Raw genomic sequence first — 15,308 nt, forward strand, 5'->3', positions numbered from 1 at the left:
TATAAATATATATGATATTATATATATATATATATATATATATATATATATATATATATATATATATAAATAAAAATAAAATATTTAAATTAATAATAAAATTCAATAAAACATCAAAACAACCTGAAAAAAGCATATTTTTTAATAAATTAAACTACAAAAAATACAATAAATAAAATTTATTTAAATAATATTACAAATAAAAGACAAATATATATATTAATAAAAAATTATTACAGTAATATAGAAAATATTTATTTGCATATTTACGCAGGATTTTGTGAATTTTTAAATACATGTATTTATTTGCATATTAATTTATTTGTTTTATTTATGCAGGAATTTGTGGACTTTTATATACATTCATTTATTTATTTATTTGCATATTTATTTATTTATACTTTTATTTATGCAGGCATTTGTGGATGTTTATATACATTTATTTATTTATTTGCAAATTTATTTATTTATTTGTTTTATTTTTGCAGCAATTTGTGGATTTTTATATACATTTATTTATTCATTTGCATATTTATGCAGAAACTTATGGATTTTTATATACGTTTATTTATTTATTTGTTTTACGTGTGCAGGATTTTATAGATTTATTTACCCCTTTATTTATTTGTGTGTTTATTTATTCATTTATTGTTTTTGCAGGTTTCGTCCTCTATATTTCTGCATTAACATTAATTCATATTCTATTACATGAACTGCCTGCATTTACATTAACAAAAAATAAATAAAAAATCCAACATTACCCCAAAGCCTTTGGTTAAAGAAAAAAGAAAAGCCCACGACCCCTCATCTCCAGACTGAACGTCTTTGTTATTTCTTCCTAAACCTCAGTCTAAATGCTGTTCATTTTTCCCCTCATCATTGTCCTTTTACCCTAAATCTCTCCAGTGCGTCCAGCGCCCGCGGCTGACATCTCTTTCTCAAATGAGCGAACAGCCGATTTTCAGACAAACGCAGAAACATGCAACACTTTCATATCTGCCACGAGACCAGAGATAATTGGGGAAACTAGGACAAGCTGAATCCTTCAATCACTCTCATGCTTTCAGATCTGCACAACTTCTGAACAACATCTGAAGCTGTTCTGGAGTTCAGTCAGTCATTTAGCTTTAAATCGCAGGCTGAGATGAAAGCTGTCATCATTTATGCACTCTTGAGTCCTTCTCTACTGTTACAGGAGCTGCTATTTTTCCCTGTAGGACTGCAAATGAATGGAGATGCAGGTTACTGAGCTCGATAATGACCATCGTGAATCAGTCTTGATTGACAAAATGAAATGCATGTATTATGCATCGAAAAACTGTCCAGCTACAGTGTACATTTGAATATGTGTCAGGTGACATGTGGAATAACCAATCAAACTTGAATATATCATGTCATGTGACCAACTGGAGTACAGGCAATTTGATAAAAAAGAGTGCATTTACAGCTAGGGCATGCAAGATTATCAGCAAATACTGAAATATATTCAATGCACTACACAACTATGTTACTGCAAATTACAACTTACACTTGTAACTTAGACATCATACTAAACATGGCATACAATACTAGTATTACACGAATAAATACATAAATAAGTATTTATGTAAAATAAAAATATAAAATGAGCATAGATAAGCAAAAAAAGACAAAAAAGTGACAGTATAATAATAAACAGCCAATCAAAATCCATCCTGCTTCAACAAACTGGAGCCTTTAAAGTGACAGAACACTAATAATAAACAGCCAATCAGAATCCATTCTGCTCTAATCAATTTGAGCATTTGAAGTGGCAGAGTATGCATAATAATCAGCCAATCAGAATCCATCCTGCTTTATCATACTAACGCATTTAAAGTAACAGCACACATATAATGAACAGCCAATCAGAATCCATCCTGCTTTTTCATACTTGAGACATTAAAGTGACAGCATGCTTATAATAAACAGCCAATCAGAATACATCCTGCTTTATTATACTTATGTTGCAATCACACTAGAGTTTGTGCATGTGAAATTCTGTTGTATGGCGCTGCGAAAAGGGGAGGGATTAAACAAGATGATTAGACATTAAAAAAAGCGAGCGATTGGTCTATATTTTCAATCTCTGTCCAGAGAGGACATGTTTTGAACATTGATTGGTCTCACACAGTCACGGGATGCGATTTCACAGGTCAGAGTTCACCAAGCTTGAACTTTGCAACGCAGCGAACTGCGAAACTTGACGCACGAGCTTGTGTTTCCGGTGTGACGCATTCGCATGCATATGAATGAAAGTCCATGGGGAGAAAAGTGCAGTGTGACCGCAGCTTTAAGCATTTAAAGTGACAGCACATTTACAATAAACACCCAATCAGAATCCATTCTGCCTTATTATACTTGAGATTTTAAAGTGAGAGCATGCTTATAATAAACAGCCAATCAGAATCCATCCTGTTTCATCACATCAATGCATTTAAAGTAACAGCACACTTTTAATAACCAGCCAATCAGAATCCATCCTGCTACAACACACTTAAGCATTTAAAGTCACAGCACTCCCATAATAAACAGCCAATCAAAATCCATCCTCCTTTAACATATTAATGCACTTAAAGTGACAGCACACTTAAATTAACTGCCAATCAGAATCCATCCTCCTTTAACATATTAATGCACTTAAAGTGACAGCACACTTAAATTAACTGCCAATCAGAATCCATCCTGCTTTAACACACTAATGCATTTAAAGTCACAGCACATTTATAATAAACAGCCAATCAGAATGCATCCTTCTTTTAACATACTCAAACATTTAAAGTGACAGCACATTTACAATAAACACCAATCAGAATCCATCCTGCGATAACACACTTAAGCATTTAAGGTGACAGCACACTTATAATAATCAGCCAATCAGAATCCATCCTGCTTTAACACACCTAAGCATTTAAAGTGACAGCACACTTATAATGATCAGCCAATCAGAATCCATCCTGCTGTAACATACTAATGCATTTAAAGTCACAGCACACAATCAGAATCCATCCTGCGTTAAATAAAGAGTTTGAGCATTTAAAGCATCAGACGACACAACTTCAGTGTGCTTATGATTAAAATAAGTTAGAGTGTTGGCGTTGGGTTATTTTGAATGTGAATTATCACTTATACAGGACACATTCTAATGCTCACTGTAGAGACTCTCAACCTCCACTCTATTCATTATATAGATTGAAAACAGCCCCAATATGTTATATTTTATTTCCAGTAAAGTCAAAGGAGGTCAGATTGAGGGTGAGTAAATGATGACAGCATGTGCATGAGTGAATTATCTCGTCAATTTAGGCTGCATCTGGCCAAAACTTGTGTGGTTTTTTGTGCTGGACGGCCCTGCTGGACGTGTTCCTCCTGTATTTTCAGCCCTCGCTCTTGTTTCTCAGCCAATTTGTTAAGTGGAGCGTTTCACTCACACACGACTCTCGCTTCCATTAACGTCAGGCTGAATCACGTCGCGGTGTCGGGGCTTGTGTTCGCGTGTGTGTTTGCAGACGTGCGATGCTGCGCTGCATGATTGACGTGAGGTCTGTACACTTACACACACAGCATTTCATGGAACAATATCGATTATTTAAGATGCACGTAAAGCGTCTAAGTGATATAAACTGAGGACTTGCTGGGAGATATGAATGATTTATAAATCTTCATGGAAAAGATACAAGAAAAAAACACACAGCAGTTTTCACCATCTAAAGTCTACTGTTGGATATTTTTCATTGAGTGTAGATGATTATGGAGTTTAACATATTTCTATTAAAAAGCTGTTCTTTTAAACACTAAATCAAATGCATTGAATATTTTTTACAAAAATTAATTAATAATGATCAGCATGCTTTATATTTGAAAGATAATAATATTGGTATAAAATATATATATATATATAACCACTACCCCTCCGAACCAGAAACGTTCTTGCTGTGAGGCAACTGTGCTAGAGGAAATGGAGGAGAGGGGTGGCAGGGGGGATTTTTCAAGACGAAGATGACTAAGGTAAGATGCTTTGGTTATTTACACTAGGTTAGGAATCATCTAATTAGTGAACGGTATGAAATTACATCAGTTTACAGAGATTTCCCAGTTCTCTGTTGCAATCAGGAAATCACAATAATTTAAAACAGGCATTATCCTTAAATAAATAAATAAACTGCATAGTTGCAATCTGAACAAATATATTCTCTCCTGAAAAAGCCTCAAAAGTACATTATGTTGTCCAACAGCTGCAATATTTGTCAAATTGTAGTTCATTGATCTGCTGTCACTCTGTGTGGGTGGAGTAATACACAAGGGTGAAAAGGTTTTACAAGTACTGTTCTTGCAGAATATTGCATGGCTATCAGCCAATCAGATTCGAGAACCAGACAGAACTGTTGTATAAATATTATATGATATGAAAATTATTAAATAAAATTATATTTAATGAAATATCTTAAAACATACCTATAAATTATACTGCTAAAATGGTTAAAATATGTATTTTAAAAGTTGATTTATAATACATTATACTAGAAAACATGTTATTATCCTTATTATTTATTTTTTTATTTAATTTTCATTAAATAAATGCTGACTAGACAGATTACATGAAGTATAAACTTTTTCCAGGCAAATATATATATATATATATATATATATATATATATATATATATATATATATATATATATATATATATATATATATATATATATATATCTGGGGTATTACTTTCATTCATTCATTCATTCATTCATTTATTCATTCATTCATTCATTCATTCATTCCTTTTCCACTGCTTTAAAATATTCTACAAATAAAAATCCTAATAACAATCAAATTCCTGATCAGATTATTAAAATGAAATGATAAAAACCAGCTTCATACTGTAACACTTCAGACAAAAGTCTCCAAACATTAACTATATAAAACAACTGAGACTGTATGGTTTTTACACTGAAGATGCACAAAAAGCTATGATACACAAAACAAAATTCATTAAGACGTCTTTGCAGAGAGACTCTCATTGACTGATGACGCAAACACAGAGACTCAGTAATGATGAGTGCAGCATATCATACAGTGTATGATTGCTTCTCATTCCAGCGCCACAGCGTGTGCGTAAGGTTAACGTCAGTGTTTTTCTTTTGGTCAACGCAACCACAGGCTTTACAGTACGTCTTGAGCCCAGCGTGAGCTCAGTGTCATCATGTATTTAGAGTCAGACCAAGCAGAACGTTTGGTCTCTCGTATGCATGGCAGCGGATGCAAGCAAGCAGGCAGATTTCCAGCAGAGCCACAGACCGCGAGCGCGACGGTAATGCCGGTTCTGTGTTGTTTTGGGCTGGATCTGCATGTTGTTACAGTACACAAGGCTGATTGCAGCTTCTGTGCGTCTCTCCAGGGAAAAAAGCAAGTGCGTGATCCACGTGAGTCTCCTTTCTAGCTGGCAATATACACACATCTGCACTCCGCATGTGCTTTCAGCAGCCAGAAAACAACAGCTGAATTACGTGCACATTTCTGGACATGAGTACTCGGACTAAGACAATCACATAAATCCATAGCATTCAGATAATGTCATGATTAAAAAAACAAAACATAAAGGTAAACAAATCAGGACAGGCATCTGTAAGGATTCATTCACAATAAAATCTCTCCATGCAGAAGGCATGACTCAGGGCTTTAGATTCACATACGCTGAAGATGAGCGGATTTGAAAGGCGAAATCCTATTTTAACCTACTTCCCATAAATCATGTTGCAGAACAACAGAGCGAGAAGAAACACAAATATGAAATATGGCACAGTCTGTGAACGATATAAGCTGCTTTTAACGTCAAAATAAATGACAATTGACCCTGTTTACAGCCAAAAAATATGTGTTAGCCAGGGTTATTAACCTTCTTTAGGACTGGAAGAGAAAAATAATATAAATACAACATTTTTATTCTGGAAATACATTTTTTTTAAATGATTTTGTTTTAAATAGTTCATTTATTCAATTATAATCCATGTTTGGAAATCCTTCAGGTGAAAAAAAAAAGTTGAATCCGTTTTTACAGTCATTACTTTTGCTCCGATGCTTCAATAAAACTGCTCCGATGCTTCAATATAACTTTATGGCCCAATCCCAATTTATTTTGTACCCTTTCTCCTTCCTTTGGCCCTTGAAACAAAGTGTGAAGGGGATCCCCTTCCAGCTGCAACCCATCTCTGGGAAACATCCATACACACTTATTCACAATGGACAATTTAGCCAAGCCAATTCACCTGTACCACACGTCTTTGGACTGTGGGGGAAACCGGAGCACCCGAAGGAAACATGCAAACTCCACACAGAAACGATAACTGACCCAGCCGAGGCTCAAACCAGTGACCTTCTTGCTGTGAGGCGAGAGCACTACCTACTGCGCCACTGCGTCGACCACTCATCTACATACTAATGATAATGAAGCTTGTTAACAAGTTTTTAATAAATAATGAATGAATAATAATGCTTTGTTTCATTGTTTATCTTTATTTACAAGTAACAGAGTTTTCACAGCTACTGTATAGGCTATTTCAGTCCGTTCGCATCCTGTCCTTTTGTGCCCTCATAGTCACAAACTGCGGTCATACCTAAAAAACACAATCTTAATCCTTTAGAGTAGCGGTGGTACAAGACACGGCGGTATTGCTCATATTGAAGTGTCACCTACTGTATGTAAACACAACATTAACATTATAGCAAACACTGCAAAAGGCCAGCTACAGTGTCTCGAGTGACAGATGTGAAAGTATGTTGTGGACTACTATACAGGAGGTATTATTATGAATTATAGATAGTGAATTTTTAATTTAAAAGCATGACGGTAAAACATGAACGCCATTATGAATGTATTAAAACATGTGCTTGTTCATTGTAAAAATTTGTACAATCACAAAAAATACTAACTTGTGCATCTTCTGACTTCAGTGCAGCCATGTTGACGCTGTAGAAACTTTTGCACCCTTTGGTTTCTAATGTGGTCCTGAAAAATCTCTGTTTTAAGGGCTATCTAACGCTTCCCCTCAGCCCTACACCTTCAAGCTAAAGAGAATTGGGACAAGATTGGGACAAGGGGAAGGGCTAAGGAGTAGAATTGGGATTGGGCCTAATCATATCTATCTATACTATCTTCTAGCATAGTAATATACAGTATATAGTCCCTATATATCACCACTAGATGAGGCATTTATGGCTATTTTGTATTGTTCCCTTGACTTTTAATGGAGAATCTTCATGTTATTTTCCCATTTATAATTCCCTTTTCCACGTTAAAATGTGTCCAAATAGGTTACAAATAGTAGGTCACGTCAAAAGGACGCAATAACATAATTGCAAAAAAATTAATAAATTCTAACAGCCCACATTTATAGCTTATTTTAAGGATTTTGTGAGTTTTTGGGCATGTTTTAAGATTTATGTATCTCATTTACAGTCAGAAATACGTAAAGAAATGGGTCATTTCATGCAAAAAAAACAAACAAGAGAAATCTGTGTCAGCAAGAACAAGAGACAAGCCACAGAAAAGAAAATTTCCTAGAATGAAGGGAATCATTTCTCAGTAAAATACGCAGCCGGTGCCTTCCTTACCACAACAACATAATCCAATCTGAGACGTTTGTGGTGGATGCGATAGAGAGAGAGAGAGAGCAGGAGAGAGAGAGAGAGGGATCAGTGCTGAATGGACAGTGTTGAGAGTGAATGGGGACCTCATGCCCAGCGGCCCATTCTGACATTAACACAGGCCCTTATGTACCCTGAGAGCCCGACTAATGATACGATCCCAGCGCTGCCAAACAGCAGCAGTGTGTGTGTGTGTGTGTGTGTGTGTGTGTGTGTGTGTGTGTGTGTGTGTGTGTGTGTGTGTTTACATCGCTTTAATGGCCTGGACCAGCGTCATACACTCACTGCAGCCTCTCACCGCTGACACACACAAGCATTTCCAGACAAATCCAGTAGCCCAAATGCATGTGTTTATACACCGAGACACGAGCAGAACAATCAAGAAGCACAAAGGAAGAATGAACCTAGCTTTCCTCCACTATTTTTGTTCAGAATGCTATGACTTAAGGATTAATATATAATGTTTCAAAGAATTTACGATGATCGTAGTGGGGATTTCTGAGGCATTGTAAAACTCCTAACACTCCTGAGCTAAAGGAGTGGGTTAACATAATGATCAGACTGTCCTCATATACAGCGTGTGCTTTATAAAATGCACAACAAGGATAAAGCAGGGATTTTTGGGGCAAATACTGGCATGGGAAAATTTCTTGTTGCAGGCGACATCTGTCTTTGTATCATCATATTTTCTTTTATTATTATTTTCCTTTTTTTTCTTGTATTTTGATTTTCTGCAATGGGCCCACATATACTGTATACAAACTTGTTGTATATTTTTAGTTTTATCTTGTCATTAATCAAAAGAAAACAATTTTAAAAATCAAGTTTTTAAGTTTAAACTTTAAAAATGTTCATAAAAGGTCAGCACAAAAACATTAAACTTATACATCTTTCATTGAACATATTTTTTTACCCCTAAAATATATTAGCTTCATATTAATTCATATATTAGCTAAATGTTACCAGTTTATTATTGGTAAATGTTATTTCTTGTTTCTGAAAACATTCAAATGTAATGTTTATAATAATTATGCAAGAATGCTGAATGCAGACAGGATTTCATTTTGTCCGAATACAACACCAATATCAACACTCAACTTTTGGCTGATAGCAATCCACTGCACTCCATTAAATTAATTGGTCACTTACTTTTTAGCTACACAAACAATTAACTTTGACTTTTAGCTCAATAAACTGCTAATTTGATGATTATTAATAGTTGGGTTTAGGTAATTGGGTTTAGGTATTGGGAAGGAATAGGGATGCAGAATAAGAGATCATGCAGAATTACACACTTTATAAGTACTAATAAATTAATTCATTCATTTTCCTTTGGCTTAGTCTTTAGTTATTTCAGAGGTTGCCACAGCGGAATGAACCTCCAACTATTCCAGCATATGTTTTACACAGCGGATGCCTTTCCAGCCGCAACCCAGTACTGGGAAACACCCATACACTCTCACACTCACACACTCATACACTATGGCCAGTTTATTCAATTCACCTATACCACATGTGTTTGGACTGTAGAGGAAACCGGAGCACCCAGAGGAAACCCACGCCAACACAGAGAAAACATGCAAACTCCACACAAAACTGCCAAATGGCCCAGCTGGGACTCGAACCAGCAACCTTCTTGCCGTGAGGTGACTATAAGCCACTGAGAAAAAAAAGTTTATATTTTCAAATGCATACTATTTTTAAAACTAGTATGTGAAACTCTGTGCTACATGCAATGTTCCCACATAAACAACTAACTTCCATGACTTTTCCATGACCTTTCCAGATGTTTGCGGTTTAACTGGATCAGGGTTTTTACCAGATCATTTTGATTCAGACAGATTTAATAACAACTTCTGTTGCACTGAAATGCAACTAGATGGGTTTTAATAATGGTTTATATTACATAAATGGTACCAAATCTACCTTAGCCATTGAGAACAACTCAAAAAATGAATTTCTTTGATTAACAATGCCTTCACTTTTAAGCATTTCAACATTGATGTTACTAACATCATTTAACAAATATAAGCAAAAATCTAAGCTAACAATCCCTAATCAAATTTCTATAAACAAAAACTGTAACAAATGTATCTGTGATGCTTATGAGCTGATGAATGCTTGATTCTGATTGGCTGGAGAACTTTATAAGATATGCACAGCTAAAATAGTTCCAGCCAGGTTTTCGGCACAATGAAGTTGCATATCATTTTAACGTCCATGCGAAGTCTAAATTTACAATATTTATTTGGCTAGAGCCTGAAAGACTATCATTTTTAAAGACATGCTTAGTCTTTAGATGACCAAACAACCTGTGCAAGTTAATCTACTGAAAAAAAGACAATTGTTTTAGTAATTTTAGATCAAGTTATGTGCATTTGCCTCTCTGTTTGGACTGGCTCCTTTTCTGATGTCATCACTTTTTGATGACTTTATCTACAATATTATTAGCCACGCCCCTTTTACTATTAGTTTGCTATGAGGGAATGATGCACAAAAAAGCCCTGCCCCCAACTCAATATCCCATTTCAGCTGGATGTACATCAGCATACTGAAATAAAAGCTTACCCTATGAGGACTTTGAGGACAGCACAAAGTATTAAGTAAATCACACCAAGCAAACTGTTCTGAATTATTATAATGATCAGATCACTTCATAAAATATGTGTTATACAATACATCACTGGTGTCCAATCTTGGCCCTGGTCCTGCATATTTTAGTTCCAACCCCAATTACACACCTGAACCAGCTAATTGAGCACTTTCTAGGCATACTAGACTTCGAGGCAAGTGTATTAGAGGAAGTTGGAGCTAAACTATGCAGGACACCGGCCCTCCAGGACTGGGTTTGGACACCCCTGAAGTACATAGACACCACCTTTTTGAAATGTACACTATATATTGCACAACTGCAAGTTAACTATGCATATATACCAGTGAGGGGGGACTTGAGTAACATGACTTGACTTAAGTCAGACTTAAGTCGCAAAATTTAGGACTTGAGACTCGACTTGACTTGGACTTGACTGTCATGACTTGAGAATTGACTTGGACTTGGGTTAAATGTTTAATGTTATTTGTTAAATAAATAAGTGTTTGTTATATATTATGCATTACATACAAAACCAAAAGTTAAATATGTAAATATAAATTGCAAAAGTAAAAAAACAAAAAAAATCAACAAAAATTTGATTGACTTGAAAGTGACCTGCTAGACCGAGCTACGACTTGACTTGACTTGAGATCAGCAGTGACTTGACTTGACTTGAGATCAGCAGTGACTTGACTTTACTGGAGATCAGCAGTGACTTGAATTTACTTGAGATCAGCAGTGACTCGACTTGACTTGAGTCAAACAAAAATTGACTTGACTTGCTTGAGACTTGAAGGTTATGACTCAAGACTTGCTTGTGACTTGCACATGTGTCACTTGCTCCCAACTCTGATATATACTTTCCTCACTATACTCGACACCACAACTATGATTGTAATTAAAAAACGTGCATCTTCTGTAAAGCTGCTTTGGAAAAATAATTAATATGAAAAGCGCTTTACAAATATATTTGGATTGAATCGAAAAGTATCAGCAACTTTCGATTCATGCTGACTTTCAAAACTTGCATCAGTAAAAGTATAAGATTAAACACAGTGCACTACATTTTTCAGTGGTAAGTGGTTGCAAACAATTTATATGGGCTGAATTTAAACAAACAAATGATGTTGGAAATTACTAAATTTAATTTGTTTGTTTAAATTCAGCCCATATCAATCGTTTGCAACCACTTACCATAAAAAAGTAGCAAATCCAATGCATTATTCTTTTAGTGTGCTATCAAATGACTACATTACACCCTCTGTAGTGCAGAAATAACAAGAATATGCTGCTCTATCTCAGCCATATACAGCCATCCTCTTCACTGGGCTGTTTTTCTGGCAGCAGAGATGAATCCATTAGCTCTTGTGAGTCTCGTGACGGCCATTAGAGAGCGAGAACACCTGGACACATCTGTTCATCACCAGCACAAACCCTGAGAGAGCTGAGACTCTCCAGCAAACCAGCGGCAGCAGGATCTGCAGTGTTTATTTGAGGAAGCCGAGAGCCGAGCGGACGCCTGCTCTGTTTGAAATGTCAGATGTGCTGCTTTCACCACCGACAGACCACAGCACACACTTCAAGGTGTATATGGAGAGCGAGATGCGTCGACGGGAAGTCAACACATGGAATAATACGTGTTGTTTTGTTGTTCAGGTAATTGGAGTTCGGTGTAACAATAAGATACAAGAAAAAAAAATATTAAAATATATAGGCAAAAAATCTTACATGGTAAGTAATCATCAACAAAACATAATGAAACGTAACGGAAAAAAAAATGAATGACTGAAATGAAAACCAAACAAAAACACAAGATGTTCATGTTGTGTTGATGAAAAATCAACACAAGGAATAATAGATGATGTCTTATTATATATTTTATTGTAGCATTTATTTAAAATAGTTTCTTTAAAAAGATGGACAGACAGACTGACAGACAGACAGATATTGTCCTGGATGTATGGATGGATGGATGGATGGATGGATGGATGGATGGATGGATGGATGGATGGATGGACGGATGGATAGATGGATGGACGGATGGATAGATAGCTAGATAGACAGACTGACAGACAGACAGACAGATATTGTCCTGGATGGATGGACGAACGGAAGGATGGACGGACGGATGGAAGAATGGACAGATAGATAGATAGATAGATAGATAGATAGATAGATAGATAGATAGATAGATAGATAGATAGATAGATAGATAGATAGATAGATAGATAGATAGATAGATAGATAGATAGATAGATAGATAGATAGATAGATAGATAGATTAATTTTGTCCTGGATGGATTGATGGATGGATGGATGGATGGATGCATAGACGGACGGACGGAAGGACGGACGGACGGACGGACAGAAAGACGGACGGACAGACAGACAGACAGACAGACAGATAGATAGATGGATAGATGGATAGATAGATAGATAGATAGATGGATAGATGGATAGATGGATAGATAGATAGATAGATAGATAGATAGATAGATAGATAGATAGATAGATAGATAGATAGATAGATAGATAGATAGATAGATAGATAGATAGATGGATAGATGGATAGATAGATGCTTATATATTGTTTTGCACAATGGTAACCTGATAACACTGAGGTCTGAAGATAAAAGATCAGAATGGTCTTTAAAGATGATGAAAATCAAGGCAACGGCCAGCGTTACATAAACACAGATGATTAAACAGGCTTGGGTCAGTATGGGAGCTTTAATACAGGACAGATGAGGACAGTCTTTAACGTTTAGTCAATCAGTCTCACAGAACTGATAGGTCAAACTGAAGCGTCCCTTTATGTAACGCTGAGACGGCAGCTGAGGTCCTGCTTGAGGTGCCAGCTGTCAAACGAGTGCCAGGCGGGCATCGCGGATGGGACGGGACGCCACTCACCCTCCTCAACTGGGCTGCCTTTAATGTTACATAACTCTGAGCTGATGATGCTGTGTGTGGCAGAATAAGGGAAATCATGACGAGCATTACAATTACCAATTAGTGCTGTTTGCTGAACTATTTCGGTCTTTCTGAAAGTCTTTTCTACTCACCAAGGCATTTAATGTATTTAATTAAAAATCATTTGAAAACTTTTATATCATCATAATATTATTACAATTTAAATGATCTGTTTTCTGTCTTTCAAACTGTTATTTATTGCTATAATTCAAAGCTGAATTCGAATTCGATCAGCTTCAATCTCTGAAATCTAAAAAATCTAATATACTGTTTTAATATTTAGCAAAACATTTCTGATTATCATCAATGTTGAAAACATCTGTGCCGCTGAAGGTTTTTTGAGGCAACCATGATCATCTTTTCAGGATTATTGGATGAACAGAAAGTTCAAAAGAACTGTTTTTATATGAAATAGATCTGTTTTTTAATGCATTGTTGTGAATATATATGTGAGCGGACGTTTAAATATTTTAGGAAACTCAGATTTAAAATGGATTGGAAATGGATTCAGTAACTAAAGTTATTTTAGGGGTGACACGGTGGCTCACAGCAAGAAGGTTGCTGGTTCGAGTCTTGGCTAGGTCAGTTGGCATTTCTGTGTGGAGTTTGCATGTTCTCCCTGTGCTGGCATGGGTTTCCCCCACAGTCCAACACACATGTGCTATAGGGGTTTGAATAAACTAAATAGTGCATGAGATTTGGCAGTTCATTCCGATGTGGCGTACACTTATGAATTAAGGGACTAAGCCGAAGGAAAATGAATGAATGAATGAATAAATGAAGTGATTTCAGTTTAAAATATTTGATTTAACCATGAAGCTATTAGTGCTGATGATTATTTTGTAGCATTACTCTTTTGAAACAGCACCAGAGATCCTAAATTGTAAACAGACCATAAAAGCATGAATAATAAACCTTTTAATTAAAACTAAAGGTTTTACAAAAAAACAAATATGTAGTATAATATATATTTTTAGTCTGAAACAAAAATGACAGACATAAACTGAAATTTCAAAACGAAATGAAATACCAAGTTAAAAGAAATACCAAATTTCTTTCCTAACAGTAGGTGGCGCTTATTAAAAAACATAAATATTAGGGGAATACTAGGATTAAACACATTTTCCCTCTATGTATGAACCTTAAGGAATGATCTCACCTTACCTAAGAGAATGGCAAGATGAAGCTTTACACAAAAAACCATTCATTTGTTTTACCTCAGCTTAGGCTATGTATAATATACAGGAGCGCTTATGTGTCTTCCTCTGCTTGTAAACTCAAGAACAAACACCTGCAATCAGTTTAAGAGATTGACCAGACTGGCGACTACCAATCGAAATGTGATTATAGGCCGATACTGATCTTCGGCCGATTAATCGGAGCATCCCTACTGAATACTATGGCTGCGTCCAAAATGTAATACTTCCATTCTATATAGTACACTAAAAACAATATGTGAACTGACTATTCATTCATTCATTTTCTTTTCGGCTTAGTCCCTTCACTATTCTGGGGTCACCACAACGCAATGCACCACCAACTCATTCAGCATATGTTTTACGCAGCGGATGCCCTTCAAGCCGCAACCCATCTCTGGGAAACATCCATACACACTCATACACTACACACAATTTAGCCTACCCAATTCACATATACCGCATGTCTTTGGACTGTGGGGAAAACTGGAGACCCCGAGGAAACCCACGCGAACGCGGGGAGAACATGCAAACTCCACACAGAAACACCAACTGACCCACCTGAAGCTCAAACCAGCGACCTTCTTGCTGTGAGGCAACAGCACTACCTATAGCCCCACCGTGTCGCCTATGTGAGCTGAGTAGTATGTCCGAATTCGAAAATTAGCATACGAGAAGTACCCAGATGACCTACTACTTCCGATGAAATTCTGAAATGTGCATCCGATACATGCTACACTATCCCATGATGCATTGTGAGAGAATTCATGAATAGGAGTGAAGCGACACAACTCATGCGAGTAGGTCACGTGATCATGACAAAAAGTTCCATTCATACTGCTCAGATTCATACTGTGTAGAATGACCTTTTCAAACGGTCGAGTAGTACA

At 36.1% G+C, this 15,308-nt stretch overlaps 1 protein-coding gene and 2 long non-coding RNA genes across 29 annotated transcripts in view; all 3 read right to left on the reverse strand.

Annotated features, from left to right (window-relative positions):
• pde3a (phosphodiesterase 3A, cGMP-inhibited) overlaps positions 1–15,308 on the reverse strand; it is a 176,992-nt gene that overhangs the window by 86,462 nt on the left and 75,222 nt on the right. The gene's annotated exons all lie outside the window — the stretch shown is intronic.
• On the reverse strand, positions 617–4,363 carry LOC147844592 (uncharacterized). Its single transcript, XR_015482410.1, has 2 exons — positions 2,990–4,363; positions 617–2,716 (listed from the first exon to the last, which is right to left on the reverse strand). It is a non-coding gene; the product is annotated as an uncharacterized LOC147844592 (long non-coding RNA).
• LOC147844593 (uncharacterized) lies at positions 5,981–12,770 on the reverse strand. The gene is made up of 3 exons (XR_015482408.2): positions 10,979–12,770; positions 9,139–10,891; positions 5,981–8,291 (listed from the first exon to the last, which is right to left on the reverse strand). It is a non-coding gene; the product is annotated as an uncharacterized LOC147844593 (long non-coding RNA).

The sequence above is a fragment of the Danio rerio genome, chromosome 4 (assembly GCF_052040795.2).
Source record: "Danio rerio strain M-AB ecotype USA chromosome 4, GRCz13ab, whole genome shotgun sequence".
In the NCBI taxonomy this organism is placed as follows: Eukaryota; Metazoa; Chordata; class Actinopteri; order Cypriniformes; family Danionidae; genus Danio; species Danio rerio.